Raw genomic sequence first — 20,586 nt, 5'->3', positions numbered from 1 at the left:
ACACCCTCCACAGGCAACCCCCTCCAGACGGGACACCCCCCACGGACACCATCCCCAACCCCCTCACATGTGCCACCCCCACATGCAGCCCCCTCCATATGAGACACCACGCCCCAGGACCCCTCACCTCTTACGTCCCCCACAGGCAGCCCCCTCCAGAGTTGACTCCCCCCACAGACAGCCCCATCCAGACTGGACACCCCCCACATGCAGCACCCTCAAGACGGGACACCCCCCACAGGCATCCCCCTCCAGACTGGACACCACCCCCAGAACACCTCACCTGTGACACCCCACACAGGCAGCCCCTCCATATGGGACACCACCCTCAGCCCCCCTCACCTGTGACACCCCCCACAGGTAAGTTGTGGTTTATTAGCCAGTAAGATAGCTCAGCGGGTTGACCGCTCGCTGCTGCGATCTGAGCATGATCGGCAGGTCACAGGTTGAAATCCCGGCAGGGCCAACTCAGCCTTTCATCCTTCCGAGGTGGATAAATGAGTACCAATTTCAGTTGGGTGATATTGTATGTAAATATGTGCTCTGTAAAGCGCTTTGGATTAAGGCGCTATATAAATAACACATCATTATCATTATCATTATTACACGGCACACACAAGTCAGGTATCTCCTTCCCCCATTTTGTGAGCTTGTACATGGCAGAAACCCAAGTCTGACAAGCATTTTGCTGTAAATATTATTAGTTTAAAGGGAAAAAGAAGTTACAGGCACGTGTTTATTTCACAGTAAAAAAAAAAAGAAAGGCTTTGATTCACTGTGACGGCTTGAAACCCAAACTTGCCATTTTCATTTAATATTCTGTGCACTACGATTCCTGGAAATATCAGTGCAGATGTCCATGTGTGATTTTGTTCCTTCATGAATGGTAGTTCACATATTTAGGTTGGTTAACACCTTAGGCCCATGTGTGTTTTTGTTCCTTCATGAAGGGCAGTATTATTTCAGCTTAGGCGTGTTACTTAGGGGCATGTCCCCCATTGACTCTTGCCTTTTACTTTACTTATGGCACATGGGGCTATTTCACCACACAAATTCCGCCCTCCTGGCTCTTTGATGTCTTTCACAGAGAAGAGCAAAGAGAGTGTGTGGTGTCCATTTCACAGTGGTCTGGGTTCATCCCAAGGATTTTGTTTAGAGCATGTCTGCTCTTTTCCTGGTCCTGATGGAATGGTGCTCTGGTCGGTCCTCCACTCTTTTCGGATTTTTCATTTCCGTTAGGTTTTTGTCCTGGGACTCTCCCATTCCGGCGACTCCACCTCTGACCTGTAGAGGCAAGGAGTTATTTAATCTGCCAAGAAGAAAGGAGAGATTAAGTATTTCATACAATACTATTTTCCCAGGTAAGGACGTGAACATTGACAACAAAAGAACAAGAGACATATAACATTTGAGAATGTTGCACTTATATATTCATAACAACTTCAAAATAAGTATACATTGTTCTACTCCCTGTGAATGATTTTCTTCGCCCGGGTTCAAATTCTTTTACCTTTACTCTTCAGATGGTTCCTGAGATCTACCCTCACTGGTTTCTTCAATCATTCGCAAGTTCTGCCTGGGATGACAGCTCTTCATCTGATTGATGTGAACCCATTTCTCTTCCATTTGTTCTCCTTTATGGATACGAATCTTATAGGTGACAGGTGAGATTTTATCTACAATTTCAAAGGCGCCGCACCAGGATGGGAGGAACTTCCACTCTTTGGTCTGGTTCCTTTGAAAAGTGTACAAATAGACCCTGTCTCCTACTTGGTACTCTTTCTTGGTGGTCTTTATGTCATAGTGGGTTTTCATCCCCTCTGCTGACTTTTCTAGATTTCGCTGAGCATAAGCAAAAGCATGCTGAATGTGCTTTCGTAAATTGTCAATGTACTCATGGGTCGTGGACGCATTGATCAGGGTCTGCGCTTGAGTTATGTAGAGCAGATGCTGAGGTAGCACAATTTTTCATCCAGTCATTAGCTCGATTGGTGACATTTTTGTCGCAGAAGATGGTGTATACCTGATCAGGACAAGCGGTAGTCCGATGTCCCATTTAGGCCCAGAGTCTGCCATGAACTTCTTTACAATGCCCACAATCGTTTTAGTGTACCTCTCAACTCCCCCACTCAAGGCTTGGCAGTAGGCAATGTGGAGTTTCCTCTTTACCCTGAGTATCTTCCACATTTTTGTCATAACCTTGCTGGTAAAATGACTTCCTCGGTTCCGACTCAATCCTTTGGGGAAGATCAAAATGCGAGAAGGTGTCATTGATCATCAGGGCAGCAGCTGTTTCTGCCTTGCAATTTGGGGCCGGGAGACATTCCACCCATGTGTTAAACAAGCATGTCACGGTCAGCATGTACTTGTTTCCTCTAGAGGAGCGAATCACTGGCCCAATGAAATCGATTTGCCAATCCGACCAAGGCAGTGTAATTTCCCTTTTCTGTAGAGGAGCTCTTTGTATGAGGGAACCTGGCTGAAACTGAGCACACACAAGACACCCCTTCAAGTATTGGTCGAGGTCCTGACCCATGTGTGCCCAGTATACAACCTCTCGCAAGATTCCCAAAGTTGTATGAATCCCCCTATGAACGGCTGTGGCCGCGTCATGGGCATGACTTAACATCAGGCTTCGTAAAGGTATAGGTAACATCCACTGGTCACATCCAGAGATGGATCTCCGTGTCAACAAACCGTTGTGGATTCGGAACATTTTGGAAAACTTCATCAACACCCAGAGATCCTCTTGTAATCGCATTTGGTCAGAGGAAAATTCACGGGGTCTTCAATGTGTTGATAAGATTTCCCAATAATCGGATCCCCTTTTTGTGCCATAATCAAATCAGCATTGGGGGTTTTCTTACTCCCTGTGCAGTTGAGAGGTCATTTTGGGCATGAATTTGGCACCTGGTGACAGCAGCGACCTGAATTTCCCCCAGCAGGGACTCGTTCTCTATGAGATCCCCATGGATGGCTCAGGTTTTGGCAAACTGGTCAGCCAAGTAATTTGCCGGTCCCTCTATTGCGGAGTGACCTTTGATCTTTTTCCAGTAGATGGTCATCTCATTAGAGTTGACCAGATCATCAATGGCTTGGATTAATTTCCCATGTTTGAGTGGTTTGTGATTTTCACACACCATGCCTCGGTTTTTCCAATTTTTCAGGTGCTCCACGAACCCATTCCTGACATAATCTAAATCAGTGATTATGACCAGTTCTTGGAATTGGTGTAGCACGGCAGTGAGGATGGCTTGATGTACTGAAATCAACTCTGCCACCAGACTACTTTGGGGACCGATCTTGAAACCAGCAGAGGGCTCCGGGGCATCATTCACCCAGGCATTCCCAACGCCAGCCAGTAGTACCTTTTCCCCATGATTATCAACATGGTCGTAGAACCCATCCACATAAACTGTGGGTATCCCCTGGCACGTGTCTTCCTCATAGACTTGTGCAGGGAAGTTAGGTACGCCTCCATGTTGTCTTTCATTTTTAGACTTTCATCCTCGAGACAGTTTTGTTGAGCACAGTCATGCAAGTCAGCCAAACCTTGCGTGAGGGGACTCTTCTTGGTTTGGCCATATCTGACCTCCACTGGAAAGCCTTGCATTGACAGAATCCAGGAATTACTCACGTTCCCTGTTGGGGTTCGGTCGCTTTGAAGATATTGCAAGGGCTCGTGAGGAGTCTCAGTGATGATGTTCTTCTCCTGGGTGAACAGGCGGTAATCCTTCAATGCCCACACCGTTCCAGGAGTGCCTTTTCGCAATCATTGAATTTTCCTCCACAGAGGACAAAGTCTTACTCGCATACAAGATTACTTTGTTGACCTTGTCGTGCTTTTCGAATAATACTCCTGTTAAGCAAGTATTTGAGAACCCCGAATCCAAGAAGAACTCCTTGTTTTTTATGGGGTAAGCCAAACAAGGCACTTGGGAAAGGCTTCTCTTGAGTTGTTTCACTGCCTCGGATTGTTCTGGACCCCACTCCCAATTGACCCCATCCTTTAGTAAATTGACCAAGGGTCTTGTGACCTCTGCGTGGTCCTCTATAAATTTTCTACAATAATTAGGAAGTCCAAGAAGGCTTCTTAGTTCATGCAGAGTCGTAGGGCCTTTCAATTTCAGTAAGGCTTCCACCTTTTTTGCCTGAGGCCTGAGACACTCATGTGTGTTTTTATGCCCTAGGAAGTTCATGCAGGTCTTACACCACTGTGCCTTCTGTAAGAACAGTTTTGCTCCTCTGGCTTTCTGCAACTGGGTCAGAACATAGCATATTTCAGGAATGTGTTCCTCCACAGTTTAGCTTTTGATTAATACATCATCTATATAGGCCAGGTTTCCCCTTTCACGCAAGTCGGGCATGGCCTTATGCAGGAAGATGTTAAACACATTGCCAGAGTTTATGCATCCAAAGGGGGTTTGGGTCCATGTGCATTGCTGCCCCCCTAAAGGTTAAGGCAAGCTTGTACTGGTCTTCCCTACTCACGGGTACTGTCCAGTAACAGTTGGTCAGGTCAATGGTGGTACACACCTTTAACCCTTGGATCTGGGCCAGTCCCTGAACGAAGTAGGGAACAGGCCATCGGGACATGTGGGCCCATTTATTTAACTCCCAAAGGTCTGATGAAAGTCTCCATTAACCATTGGGTTTGAGTATCCCCAGAACCGGGTTATTAAAGGTACTATGGACTGGAAAGATTATCCCACAGGATTCTAAGTTCTTTATAATCTCTGTGAGTGATTCCATAGACGCTAGAGGCAACCAGTATTGCTTTACAAAATATGGGGGCAATCCCAGGGTCTGTTGGAATGGAGGTTGAATGTATCTCGGTGCGACCAGGGAAAATCTGACCCTTTATTTCCTTGCCACCCTCCCCTGTACACTTGCACGTTGTGAACACTCACAAGGCATAGTTGGTTTCTTTCCCCTCAAAGTTATTGTCATGATTTGTTTGTAATATTGATTCTATTATGGATCTCTGTTAGTAATTCATTGTCTACCCTCCCCTGTCCCCACCCTGTTTCCCTGGGTGCCCTTCTCAACATTTGGGGTCATTTTATAAGTGCCTAACAAATTATTAATAATGTGCTCCCATTACCGTGTTCAGTGCACTGTCCCAATGCTACGCAGGGGATGGCATGTGTAAGTGATTTCAATCAGGCAAACACCCAGGTCTCGCCCAGCATGTAGTGCACAAATGAAACCCTTATTTATTTGTATCTATAAGTTCAATATTCTGATTCAATATTCTGATATACCACTCATATCACACCCGTCTCAAAATACCCTGAGGTTACACCAGGAATTAAGCTAGTTTGCAAAGGTAAATATTTATTTACTTAGTTACAATTTAAAACATAATATATTTTTAATAGGTAACAACAATCACCAATGGGTGACAAGAACAATGAATAATATCATGAATGCACTGGGAATCAGTTAATGAACACAAAATGAATGCAGCAAAGAAAAGAATACTTTTGGGTTGGTATGGAGCAGATAGCACTATGTTTAGAAGTTCCCCCTGAAACACCCCCAACTCACCAATAGGCAATTTGAATAGATGTGAGGAGAGAGCAGGTACTCAGGAATAACACAGAACCAACAGAATATCACTCCCACCTTCCCCCCTTAAACACAAGAGAAGACGGTTTTGACTTATCAACTGTCAGGATGGCTTTGAAACTGGCTGAGCAAAAACACTAAATGTGGTCGAAAATGCTTAAATTATAATACATTTCTACGGGAGCTGCTTTGAACAGATGCAAGCAAGCACAAGCAATGATTTAATCAACAGAAAACAATTTGACTCTGAAAGGCCAAGTAGGAAATAATTTAAAGGCGATTCACATGTGTAAAACTTTTGCAAAACGGAAATTTGCGGCAAACTTTTACTTATGTGATTCTTGATATAACGGGTGAATCGCACTGCAGTGGTGGGTTGTGGATGTAGCTAAGGATGTTAGGTATCAGTGGGAACTGAAATTTTGTGTCTATCCTAAAAACTGAGGGAGATATGAAGGTGTTAGTGAGAGGTGTTTTTCGAAAATAAAGACACAAATTTGGACAAGGACATCAGTTTAGCATCAGAAAATATGGCTTATGCTTTTACTCAAGGCTAGAGCGTTCAGGCTAGGCAACCACGTCAGGACAAAGTAAGCTCTGAGACTGATTCATGACTTCAGTAACAGATCCCCATCGCCTTCCCAGGCGGCACCAGTCCAAAGGCTCAAAGTGGGATTTATGGATCAGAGTTACACAAATAAAGATGTCTATAAAAATGGCGCTTTAGCAACTAGACAGAATAAGATAGCACTAAAGATTTTGACACTGTTACTGGTTAGGAAAGTATGGATAGTTCAAAGATCAGAATGGAACAAGATAATGCAAGATATACAATAGTTCTCTAGTATCTTATTAATACTCACAATCCATTGGGATTTAAGATTTTTGGACAGTCACGATTCTGGTCAATGGATTGGTTCTATCAAGGAAAGACAGCACATCAGGCGTGGGACTGGATCAGATAGGCCGATCACCGGAACTGCACAGGATCTGCCCTTCTTGTTTCTGGTTATTTCAAATCAGCGGGATTGCGAGTTCCTCAGACAAGCATTATGGTAGCAAGCCAGATAGTTTCAGGATGCTAGTTTCAGGATGCTTTCTCACACCACAGCACTTCACTGGGTTGTAAAAATTAGTTTGAGGATTGAGGCCCTGCTGAAAATGGTTCAGCTACTGCTTGGCCTGGTCCTTGGCATCTGGATCTGGAAGGATGTTGAATGCTGGATGTTGAATGCTGGATCAGAGTGCTTCGCTGGAATCAGAAGAGTGAGAGTGAGTCTGTCCCTATGTGTTGTCAGCTGTCTCTATTTATCCTTTCAAATGACATCACAAAAATGGGTGTATGGGCCGGCATAACTAAACTTACCCCTGTGGACCGGGATTGGATCAGAGTCTCATCTCCGCCTTGCATTCGAGTGATTGGATCCAAGACAGATGATGTCACATTTATGGGTTAGCTTTTACCATCCTTAGTAACCTCCGCTAGCTACTGGTATCAAAATCGAATTTTGTCAAAAATACATATTTATACATTTGTAACCTCTATGAAAATCACATACACAGATTGCATATATTATGGAGTATCTGTTCCTCAAAATCCTGCCGCTGTGAGATCTTGTTTCGCCTTTCTGCAGCATTTTGTCCATTTCACCATGAAAACACTTTCCACATTTCCACAATTATGTGTGTTTACCATAGGAATGTGTGTGCACAGTTTAACAATTCTAGCATAAATACAGTTCCCATAAAACCACATATATTGCAATTCCTGTTCAGAATATGCTACACAGCTCCATCACATCTTGAAATGTAGCACCAAAAATTAGACTAACAAATCTGCCCTTTTTATACTTTTCACCATTTTCTGATAACAAGTTATGCGTCTCTAAACATGTGTTCATTAAATGTTCTTAGCAGCAAATGGTCCACCTTTTTGTCTCTCCCTGGAGCTCAAGGAGTAGCCCCACCTTTGGGAACCTTCTGCAAGCCAAGTATAGGACCTCTTCACACGTCCATTTCCTGGCCTGGAGAATCTGCCATTGTTCAGTCTCTGGCTGTAGACAAAAGTCTCTCCTACCCCACAATTATCAAATGCCAGTGAGTATCTGCTGAGAGGAATTCCCTCCACTTGGGGAAACCTGTTTTTCCACTTCTTGCAGCCCAGCCAGGATAATTTATTCTTAGTTTCTTGACTTAAAATCCAGCAGAAAACAAACTTGTTGCATCAGATGACATAGATACCTTACTTTCTTAAATTTAAACCAGTGCGATCAAAAACAACTGGGATCAGTCCTTTTATAATTGGTAATCCGGCAGGCTTTTAGTTTAGATAACTTTAAAGCTTAATCAGGAGAGCCCAGTGTGCTGCACTCAGATTTTTGACAGGAACTGTAATTCACAGGCAATCCAGTTTTGCTGAAAAATGGTTTGCTTTTAACCTTTCAGGACTTTGTACATTCACAGTGCTTCCTTAGGTTAAATGAATTTTAGCGCCAAGCAAGATTTTGAGTGTTGGGAAGTATTATGTACGGGCAATTTGGAGTTTTACTATAGACAGATTTTGGAGTTTCAGTTTCAAAGCGCTGCTTTTCCCTCTGAACTCTATGTTTGCTTGTCATGGAGCCCACTGGCACTCTTTCTGCAGCGTGTGCTGTGCTCCACCACACATGCACCATGGGTGGCAGGTTGTGCAGCCATATTTTTGTGTGTTAAAAAACGCGGTTCTGGAGGTTTTGGCGCACACAAGAGTTTTGCCGCCATTTTTGCTGTTTCTTGCACCATAGATAGCAGAGTGATGCCGCATTGTATAGCAGAGTGGGTCAATACATCCCATACATGCCTTATCATGTCATTGGTAGTCTTCAAGGGGTGTACCAACTTTTTGTTGGAATCTATTATCTGCATGTGTGATGCCTTCACATTTTCATGCAGCATGTTATCTGATGCATGCATTGTGTATGTGCCATCGTCTAGTGAAGGGGGATATGTGACATGCACATTTGCTGCATGTCATTGAGGGTGACAGGCAGTGTGGGCGATGTTGTTGTTTGTCAGTGTGCGTTTTTTGTGTGTTTGATTTGCATGCAGTCTGCAGGTGTTTGTGCATGTGTGCGGAGACACATGTTGATGGTTGTCTTGGGAGTTGTTGTTTGCTTGTGTTGCATGTCACTGAGGGGTGCTCATGGGTCTTCATTTTGTTTGGGGCATGTATGTGTTTGCTGCACTATGTTTCATTTTGTTCTTTGTCTGCAGATCCTTCCATCAGGGAATGACGGCTATTTCATGGGATGAAATTTGACTGTCAACTTCAAGCCAGGGGGACAGGTAAGATGTTCATTTGTATTGATTGTTAGGAAATGTTGAAGAACTTGTGGCTCAATACTGCAATTCTTTTGTACACCCCACAATAGGGACATGTTTATGCATATCATGAACAATCTGGGACATGCATGCATATATTAGCCATTATGCTTGTTGCAGTTTGTGTACATGTGAATAGCTGAGGCCATGTATGGCTTGCAGCTTAGACATGATGTTTCTGGATTTATCGATGCTTACAGATTTGACTGGTATGTTAGTCAGATCCACCACAGCAGAAGGGGAGTACTAAAGTGGTTATGGTGCACAGTATAATCATCCTTTTACATTACATATGGGATGCTTTTGGTGTCACAGAGGTGATTTCATTGCTTGGTTGGCACGGTGGTAGTGGCATACTCCCTCTTCAATGTGTTTCTTTTGGAAATAAAGGATGAAATGTGTTTTAGTTCTAAGGGATGCACACACCTTAGCACTTCCAAGGGCACTTTCTCAGGGTGATTGTGTGGGCACAGTGGATTGGCCCATTGTCATCATTGAATGGTACCTGGGATGTAGCGGGATTGTGTGCGCTCCACAGGGGAGGGATTTTAAGTGAAATATGATTGCACAAGCTGGGTACGTGCAGCCTCTCCATGTGCCCTTTGCCCAGCCATACGCAAGCAGTGGGCCTGTGGGTGTGGATGAGGTGCCACCACTATGTGCACAGGGATGCCACGCTGTGTTGAAACATTGTGCAAGACACATGCTGCCACAATGATCCCGCAGACTACTGGTGGTGCATATAGCAACACACACCCAGAGTTGTCAAGGGAGTGGAAACGTAACTTGAACAATCCAAATGTGCGCTCCACTATGCCCCGAGTTGCAATATGTGCAGTGTTGTATCTTACCTTGGCAGGTGTGTTGGGGTTACATATTGGCATCATCATGTATGTGCTCAGAGGGTAGGCACTGTCCCCTGTAGAGGTGACTATGTTTGGCATTGTCATTTGTTGACAGTGTCTATTTGTCTGTGTGCAACATGCATGCATATGGCCATGTGTTGCCAAGCTTCCCAGCTTCCAGGGCCCGGTGAAGATGTAACTAACATGGGTGCTGCCAGGATAGTTGGCATAGACTGAAGTAATGATGCCCTTGACATCACACACAACCTGAACATTGATGGAGTTCCAGTGTTTCAGTTGTGGTAGATGTGCTCTGTTGCACGAGGTGGACGTAGAGCAACATGGGTGCACTTGGGACCTAGCACTTTGGGAAGTGCGCCACCCCATAAAAATCCTAGAGCACTGCTTGCCTTTCTGCAGTTGTTCTGGGCCTATAGATATTCAGATGGACAGAAGGACATGCAGTTATTATTGCCAACACCTGGTGTAAGCAGCGTGACTGCGTGGCCTGTGAAATGCCACCGACTATGGCACTGGTCCACTGGAATGAGCCACTGGCCAAAACATGCAGTACAGTGAGCACCTTTTGCAAGGGGTCAGTGCTTGGGAGCACAGGGTAGGCGATGTGAGGTCATCTTCCCACTCTGTGACCAGGTCTAGGATGATATGAGGAGGGTGAACCTATACCTGCCATAGACCTGGTCATCAGGCATCCCTAAAAGGCTGGTCATGGGTGGAAGATCCAGCCCCTGGCCAGCCTCCTCCTCCTGTGGTGTCCCAGGATGACTCCTGCAACAAATGGTGCATTCATCGTGGCTGTCTACATGCGTTTGTCGAGCGCACGTGATTTTTATACATTTGTGTGCACGTTGATGTTTACGCCTGCTATCGCGTGTATTAGGTGTTTCGGTATTTGCGTGTACTTCTTCACACACCGGGGATCGTTGGTCATTTCCATTAATACGGGTGTTTTATGCGCATATAGGCGGTGCGATTATTTGACGGTGGAACGTCTCTCGTAACACCCACATTTTCGCTTCTTCTTCCACATTCCACGTGTTCTGCCCCCTTTTTCGGTGGCTGTGCAGGACCAGCCAGCTCATCGCTTGAAGTCTCGGGCAAGGCCTTCGTGTCATCGATGTGATGTGTTGGACCAGCGCGGATTCCTCCAAAGTCCCAAGTGCCAAAGTCCCAAGTAAGCTCTGCACATTGTGTTCCATGAACGGGGACTTGCGTGCGATTTCCAGGCAAATAAATCCATGAATATAGCCCCGAATGGCTTGGAAAAGAAACTGTTTCAGCACAAAAAGTTCTGGGGTTGTTCGTTTACTAACTTTATGTATTTCGGTGCTGAGTATAAGCAGTCATTTTGGTACCCAGGCAATCATGTATTTTATGTGTTGAGGTGCTTAGGGTTTATGTGTTCTTTTCTCTATTACATTTTTTCATATCAAAGGTATTTTTGGATTTAGCAACTTTATCCATGAACCCATTGTTGTAATCATTGTATATCTAAAAGAATGAATTACATTTACGGATATATTTACATTTTGTAACCGAGCACATCTTTATCTTTATTTTGTCTGATTTTGTTTGGTGTCGGTATTTACAGGATGTTTTTAAGTGTTACAGCCTCCAAGGTAACTGATGCATCTTTTAAACAAATGTTAAATATACATCACATTCACACATTGAAACATTAAGATGCAATCATTTAACTTAGGGGAGCGCTGTGTCACCTATTCAAACACTGCCGTGAAAGTACTAGTTTGTAACCAAGTTTGATTTGTTTAATGTTTAAAAGAGTTTTGCAAATATGTAATTTCTTTGTGTGCATTTATGTATCCCTTCATATTATTTTTTGGATATGCCAGTTTTGTTGTACTAACAGGAAGGCTGTGTGATGTTAAGTTATATTATGTCATGATTTGTTGATTCGTTATGTCATTTCACATTATTGTCAAATGTCAAGTGCTCTGAAAGCAGGCATCAGGATTAAGGTAGCATTCCAAAAAACACGCAAATAAGTAAATAAATAATTCACATAAGCATCACTTAACTTTGAAAATAGGCCACAATGCCCCAAGAAGTCTTGAAAATGTAAACTGGCAAGCAGACTCTACACCCGTGGTCAACCTAAGAGCTCCATGTTGCCTGAATTAACAGGACATGATAACTGCAGCTGGGGTTGTGATGGGATGACAAGGCTGAGTTGTGCAGCTTAACTCCCAGAAGAGCCCAGCCTCAGTACAGAAAGAATGCTGCCCCCCACACAACTACAGCCATTCCCATAATGTTCCAAGCATGTCCCAAGACCAGCCAAGAAGCCTGGTCTAGAGCTTTGCTCACAAAGGAGCAACCGTTCAAAACATAGCCTCATTTGAAATTGCTGATAGTTCGTTCCAGCAATACAGTCTATAGAAGCTAGTTATATGTTGCCTCGGGAAAACGTCAAAGGGTGTGTGCTCACCTGTTCACGGTTTCAACACAACCAGGCTGACAATGAAACGTCGCCATTCGTAAAAGGCTGAAAAGCTTGATCTCCCCTAAGCTAAAGACATATCATCATTTCACACAAAAGGTTGCCAGACTAGACAGCAACTGCATACCGGAGGATTACAACTGACCCTTCTCTCCCAACCTACCATGCTTGCTGTACATCCACATTTCACATAGTCCAATGAACACAGTCTGCCTGCATAGGAAGTTTGGATGTGACTCAGTGGTAGAAGTGTACGAAAAGAAGTAGGGAAACTTAATTAACTGCTGGCCTGCCCAGCTCCCCACAAACCCCGTCACGCAGCCTACTCCCACGTGCAATCCAAACCACCAAACAAACGCACCTGCTGGTTTAGGGAATGTTTAGTGCACTGCACTGAAGTGCAAGTTTCAACTTCTTCGTACACTTTTATTTTAAAACGAAACCATTCCGGAACGGTTTCTTTTGAAAATGAAAGTATGGGAACAGTAAAACTTAATAAAGAAAAGTAGAGGAGCACTGCTCCCAACCGCTCCCACCCACTTCGACCACTGATGTGACTAAGCAGTTCCGGCTGAGCTGCCCCTCTTGAGGTTGATGCCAAGAATAATTAGCATATGGTCTTTCCCCTTTTTGTAATGGCTTGTAGGGTTGAAGAGTGATGGTCTGGAGTATTGCCTAGAGTTATGCAAGATGTTTAAATTAATTCAAAACCTTCTAGCCATCAACTCTTTTGTATAGATTTCTTACATTATATAAGCATTTTAGTTTGAGTATGAGTTATTTATCAAGCGCATATCTACTGGCAAGGCAAGGAACCAGGCAGAGCAAACTGTATCTCGTTGCAGTTGTTCAAATATTTGAATGCTGTATATCATTTTTTATAGAGGAAAACAGACAACAGTCAAGTATTGATGCGATAGTCTCACTGAGGAAATTTGCACTTTTCTATTCATAGGAGTCGTTTATACGGTATCCCGATTAACAAGCTGCTTTGCCATAATACACTTTAGAATTAGTGAGCCGATCACAGCTGGTCGGTCTACCATCAGGATAAAAGAGATGAAAATAAATGTATGTTTTGCTATTTACACCACGTAGAAGTCGCAGTCTCAATTAAGTGCAGCCAAAATGTTTTACGTTCTGCAAGGAAAATGGAGGGAGGTTAAATAGTATAGGCCAAGTAGAAGCAGTAGAGAGTTGCTCAAGCGTGCTTTTGGAGGGTTAAGTTGCAGCTTATTCGAGGCCATCCAATGTTTTATTTCCGAAGCACAGTCCACTATGCACTGAAGATAGGCAAGTGATTAATGTGCATGTAGACTTGCATATCATCTGCATAATGTGATAATTAAGGTTGTTTTTAGAAACTATGTGCATTAGTGTCTGATTATACATGTTGAAAAGTAAAGGGGATAGAGGAGCATTGAGAAACTCTACAGGTGACCCTGAACAGGTCAGAGTAATAAGGCTGAATCTTGACCTGTTGAGTGTAATTGGTTAAAAAGGATGTAAAAGGATGCACACCATTTTAGGTACTTCTGGAAAACATGAGAGACTTTAAATCAGCCTGGATAGTAATGTTTCAAAATCGATCATATTAAGTGCTGTCTATAGGTCCAGCATAATCAACAAGATAAAGTATCCCTCATATACACATTCCAAAATGTCATCCCACACGTTTACAAGCACTGTTTTTATTCCATGAGATGTCCTAAGACTAGAATGTAAAAGACCCAAAAGCAGCTGCAAAGTGACCACCTTTTCGAGGTGGGCAAGAGGGCAGTAGCTTTGTAGAGTACTGTGGTTTAAAGACATTTTTTTCAACAAGGGATTCAACATTTTAACTTATCATATAAACATATGATAAAGATTATGATGCATCTTATTGGAGGCAGCCGTGAGACATGATTTTGGAAACCACTGATACCTAGGAGGATGACAATTTCACAGTTACATGGATAGGAGTGACAGGCAAACTAATCCTCAACCTGTGTACAGCGTGTTTGAAATATAAAGGAGCTGTTGGGATGGTTAGGAAAGGTCACCATGATTATGAGGGGTTCATGTTGGGCATGCCGTATTAATAACTGGGGGTGGCGGCAAACTGGGCGCAATGTTGCAATTACATATGTATCGAAGTGTAGTTAATTATGGATGGGATATGTTACTTTAGTCTTACTGTTGTCTAAAATTGATACATGTTAACTGCACACACGTAGAAAGATAAAATGTCAACTCACCAAATGTAAAAACATACATACACATTATTACAAATACATGGGGAATCCATGAATCCCGATAAAGTGGGCTTTTCACAAATAAATCAAAAACAGGGTAGTTAGGGTTCTTTTGCAAAATGACCTTTAACTTTTAAGAATCTGATTTTGTGAGGTTTTCAGTGGGCTGGAAATGGGTGAATAAGTAACTTCACAACATTTCCGGTCAAGTAGACATGAGTTTTATGTTCTGATAACTTTCATAGATATTAGATGTAATCTCCTGGTGCTTGAGAGGATGACAGAATGGTTTTTGTTATTTATTTTGGTCAGCAGTAAAGCGGGGGGGGTAAGTCAATGCCCAAGGTTACCCAGGAGTTCAATTGTGCGATAAAGTGGCAGTTTTGTAGATTGGAAAGTTTGAATGGAACAGTGATCTGGGGCATGAGATAGCATCACTAACTCAAAGAGAAAATATTTTCCTTCCTCACATTTCTTCAAATATTTACGTGCACCATGTACAAGTTGAAAGAGTTTAAGACAGTTATTACTAGTAAAGAATTATGATTCAATACCAATGTTTAACCATGTGCTGATGCCATGACCCAAGTGGCAAAGATAAGTGGGCACCACAGACACTAAGAAAAATTGAGTCGAAAAATGAAGATAAATTGACGCTCAAATAGATGCTTACAGGAGCTGGCTGCAATAAGTCTGGAGACACCCTGACTCTTGAACCAAAAAACCAAAAAGGACTAGATAAAAAAATCTAGTCCAACAGCCGCTCTCTGTACAAACCCCAAATGGGTGATATAATTTAAACATGGATTCCAACAATGGAGATGTAAATTCTTTTCTTCTTATGTATGAGTTCAATAGAAAAACACTGAATTCAAAGTAGAAGTGACGGTAATATGTTTATCAAAAACATGGATTCAAATCAAGGAGGAAAATCACTAATAATGTCTTAGTGAGGATTCAGCTGTCACATCTCATATTTTAAATAGACTTCTTTTACCAATGCATTTCGGAGCTTATAGCTCCTTCATCAGGGTGAGTCTAATCTAATTACATAGAATACAAATATATAACGCAACACGTGAGAAATAACACAATATATAAAAAAAGACAAGGTAAAAATTGAAAATCACATACCAAAGACACGATGTGGGTTCAGGATGGAATATGTAATGAAAAAATGAAAAAAATAAAGAATAAATAACTGAAAGTAGCATGGATAATATGACCAGGTAAACGAAGGGAAAATAATGTAAAAGGACTCACGAGACGTGTTTGGCCTCGTAGAGACGAGAATCCACAGTCAAAAAGCAGATGTGTGGTCTGCTGTCAGTAACGGCAGCGTGCAGAGTACAGACAGATCAATAAACCTATCGGAAACAAAAGTGTGCATTAAGAGGAGTTTCGGGAGCGTAGTGGTGCTATAGTTACAAAGGAACATCTACAATGGTTACCTGGAGGATAATCCGGGTCTGTATCGGCTAAGAAAACGCCGTTCTGCATCGCTGTAAGCAAACGTTGCTAATGGTAACGCTGCTAAAAATACCCACGTGACAGCATTGCATCGGGCGAGCAGCGTGATGTGGCACGTACATATAAGCGAGACTGCATTAGAGATATATGGGCATGTATGGAACTAAAATATAATTGTCAACACTCAGGTAAATGAAAGAAGGAAAGTGGATAAAAGAAAAATAAATGTGCAACAATATCATAGACATAGAAAAAATACTATCAAAAAATACTATAAAAAACAGAGATAGTAGTAGAAGAAAAACATACAACCACACAGGCTCCAAAGATGGCAGCCCATGGAAAAATAAGAGAAAGTAAACATGCATCTCAGCCGTAGTGGGTGGCACCAGAGGTGTCACCTTGGGTCCCAGACGGATGTCCGGGAAAGGCTGACATGATGCTTGGACATAAATGAAGCAATTTAGAGAATTAGCAAATCTTAAACTAACGACTTAGGTGATCAAGAACACTACATGGATATTATCAATGCCTAAGGATACTGGCGTTATCAAAGTTGGTCCTGACAAATGTCTAGGACCACATTAGTTGTCAATTAACAGTCTAGCCATTACATGTAACATGCAAAATCATCAATAATACATGCAAAAACATTATACAGTGTCACATGAAATCAACAAAGGTGCATCAAATTCAAAGATAACAATGATAATTGATTTCTTCATTTAAGCCATTGGGATATAAGCTCCCCAATCTGTCGATCCAATATGTCTCTCTTTGGTTAAGCCGAAGGCCCAGATCCTCATGTGGATTGACTTTGCTCAACACTTCAAGAATCAGAAATCTGATTTGGGTCAAATTATGGCGTTTCTCGTTCCAATGGCGAGCCACTGCTGAATTGGGATTAGAGTTACGTATGCAAGAGCGATGTTCGTTCCAACGCATTTTGGCTGCTCTCGTAGATTGACCAACATAATATTTTCCACACGGACACTTTATTCCATAAATGATATTCTCACTATCACAAGTGCCAAATGTCCTCAGCAGAATCTTATTGCCTGTACTAGGATGGTATACGGTGTTGCCCGTGATGACTAAGTTACAATTAGTACAATGGAGACAAGGGTATGTTCCCGTGCGTTGAGTACTAGGTTCTTTCAAGGGAGGTCTTGTACGTACTAGTTCATCACGTAAATTCTTGCTTCTTTGGTAAGCAAATACCGGTAATTGATCAAACAATTTCTGTACTCTAACGTCATTCTTAAAGATGTTCCAATGTTTCTTAATGGAATTCTTTATCTTGTTGCTCTGAATGGAGAATCTTGAAACATATACAGGTGTTTGTAGTTCTCTTTTGGGTTTGGTAGTACCGGTAAGTAGTGTGTCGCGATCAAAAGTTTGTACCCTTTGGGACGCTAAATTGAGTTCTTCGTTTGTGTAGCCACGTGCTAGAAATTTGTCTTTCATAGCTAGCTGTTGAGCTAAGCATTCTGCAGGATCACTCACTATTTTTTTCACTCGTAAGAGTTGACTGTATGGTAAATTCTTCAGAAGACTAGGTTGATGAAAACTGAGACGATGTAGAAGATTGTTGCGATCGGTGGTCTTGCGAAACAAAGTGGTGTTGTAACCAGTTTCGTTTTTGACAATACTAACATCAAGGAATGTGATGCGTTCTCTAGATATCTCGCTTGTGAATTGAATACGTGGATCGATGTTGTTTAGATATTCAAAAAAGACCATGAACCTGTCGTAAGTACCTGTCCAGATTCCAAATATGTCGTCGATATAGCGTAACCATAGGTAGATGTTCTGATTCCACTCTTGCTTTTTTAGTACATGATCGGATTCAAATCTGTGCATAAAGCAATTAGCATATGATGGTGCCATGGTGGCGCCCATCGATGTTCCTGAAGTCTGTAAAAAGAACTTATTGCGATATTGAAAATATGAGTTCTCTGCAATAAATTGAAGAAGAGTCAGAATGAATTCTTTCTGTGCACGGATTGGAGGTGATTCAAGTAAGAGCCATTCAACAGATTCAATGCCTAAATCATGGGGGATGGATGTGTACAAACTCTTAACATCGATTGTAAACAAAAGATGTTCATGATTGAATATTGTGTCATTGAGTTTCTGTAAAAAGTGCGACGTGTCTCTGATGTAAGTGGAGGTTTTTTGTATCAGCGGTTGGAGGAAAAAGTCAATATAAACTCCAAGCGGTTGATTGATGCTGTCCATACCCGCGACAATAGGTCTTCCTGGTGGTTTGACTTGATCTTTATGGATTTTGGGTAATGTGTAAAAGTTCGGAATCCTTGGGTGAGTGTTATTAAGAAATTTGCGAGTGTGTTCATTTATCCAATCCAATTCAAGTGCCTTATCAAGCAGGGTTTCTAAGTTTTGTTTAATAGACACTGTAGGATCGCAGTCCAACGGTGCGTAGACGGTTCGATCTTGTAATTGTCTCATGCATTCAGCATCATAATCTGTGGTATTCATGATCACCAGTGCTCCTCCTTTATCTGCTGGACGGATAGTTATCTCTTTGTCACAATATAGGTCCCGAATAGATTTCATTTCATCAGAAAATTGAAACTCAAGGTATTCTTTGAGGAACTTGAACCACATGAGAGTACCACCGATACTCCTGATTTTCAAGAATTTCGAGCTAAAAGCAATTTTATACCACCAATCTCGGTTCCATCGATAGACATCTTTCAGAAAATGGTTACTAAGGATCTTGAACGTATCAGTTACAAAATTTCACCACATAAGAACATGAAACCACATTAAATGAAATCTATTCGGGACCTATATTGTGACAAAGAGATAACTATCCGTCCAGCAGATAAAGGAGGAGCACTGGTGATCATGAATACCACAGATTATGATGCTGAATGCATGAGACAATTACAAGATCGAACCGTCTACGCACCGTTGGACTGCGATCCTACAGTGTCTATTAAACAAAACTTAGAAACCCTGCTTGATAAGGCACTTGAATTGGATTGGATAAATGAACACACTCGCAAATTTCTTAATAACACGCACCCAAGGATTCCGAACTTTTACACATTACCCAAAATCCATAAAGATCAAGTCAAACCACCAGGAAGACCTATTGTCGCGGGTATGGACAGCATCAATCAACCGCTTGGAGTTTATATTGACTTTTTCCTCCAACCGCTGATACAAAAAACCTCCACTTACATCAGAGACACGTCGCACTTTTTACAGAAACTCAATGACACAATATTCAATCATGAACATCTTTTGTTTACAATCGATGTTAAGAGTTTGTACACATCCATCCCCCATGATTTAGGCATTGAATCTGTTGAATGGCTCTTACTTGAATCACCTCCAATCCGTGCACAGAAAGAATTCATTCTGACTCTTCTTCAATTTATTGCAGAGAACTCATATTTTCAATATCGCAATAAGTTCTTTTTACAGACTTCAGGAACATCGATGGGCGCCACCATGGCACCATCATATGCTAATTGCTTTATGCACAGATTTGAATCCGATCATGTACTAAAAAAGCAAGAGTGGAATCAGAACATCTACCTATGGTTACGCTATATCGACGACATATTTGGAATCTGGACAGGTACTTACGACAGGTTCATGGTCTTTTTTGAATATCTAAACAACATCGATCCACGTATTCAATTCACAAGCGAGATATCTAGAGAACGCATCACATTCCTTGATGTTAGTATTGTCAAAAACGAAACTGGTTACAACACCACTTTGTTTCGCAAGACCACCGATCGCAACAATCTTCTACATCGTCTCAGTTTTCATCAACCTAGTCTTCTGAAGAATTTACCATACAGTCAACTCTTACGAGTGAAAAAAATAGTGAGTGATCCTGCAGAATGCTTAGCTCAACAGCTAGCTATGAAAGACAAATTTCTAGCACGTGGCTACACAAACGAAGAACTCAATTTAGCGTCCCAAAGGGTACAAACTTTTGATCGCGACACACTACTTACCGGTACTACCAAACCCAAAAGAGAACTACAAACACCTGTATATGTTTCAAGATTCTCCATTCAGAGCAACAAGATAAAGAATTCCATTAAGAAACATTGGAACATCTTTAAGAATGATGTTAGAGTACAGAAATTGTTTGATCAATTACCGGTATTTGCTTACCAAAGAAGCAAGAATTTACGTGATGAACTAGTACGTACAAGACCTCCCTTGAAAGAACCTAGTACTCAACGCACGGGAACATACCCTTGTCTCCATTGTACTAATTGTAACTTAGTCATCACGGGCAACACCGTATACCATCCTAGTACAGGCAATAAGATTCTGCTGAGGACATTTGGCACGTGTGATAGTGAGAATATCATTTATGGAATAAAGTGTCCGTGTGGAAAATATTATGTTGGTCAATCTACGAGAGCAGCCAAAATGCGTTGGAACGAACATCGCTCTTGCATACGTAACTCTAATCCCAATTCAGCAGTGGCTCGCCATTGGAACGAGAAACGCCATAATTTGACCCATTTCAGATTTCTGATTCTTGAAGTGTTGAGCAAAGTCAATCCACATGAGGATCTGGGCCTTCGGCTTAACCAAAGAGAGACATATTGGATCGACAGAT

This window comes from Ambystoma mexicanum, chromosome 10 (genome assembly GCF_040938575.1).
Source record: "Ambystoma mexicanum isolate Mex_15411 chromosome 10, UKY_AmexF1_1, whole genome shotgun sequence".
Lineage (NCBI taxonomy): Eukaryota > Metazoa > Chordata > Amphibia > Caudata > Ambystomatidae > Ambystoma > Ambystoma mexicanum.
Note: the sequence above shows the minus strand (reverse complement) of the source record.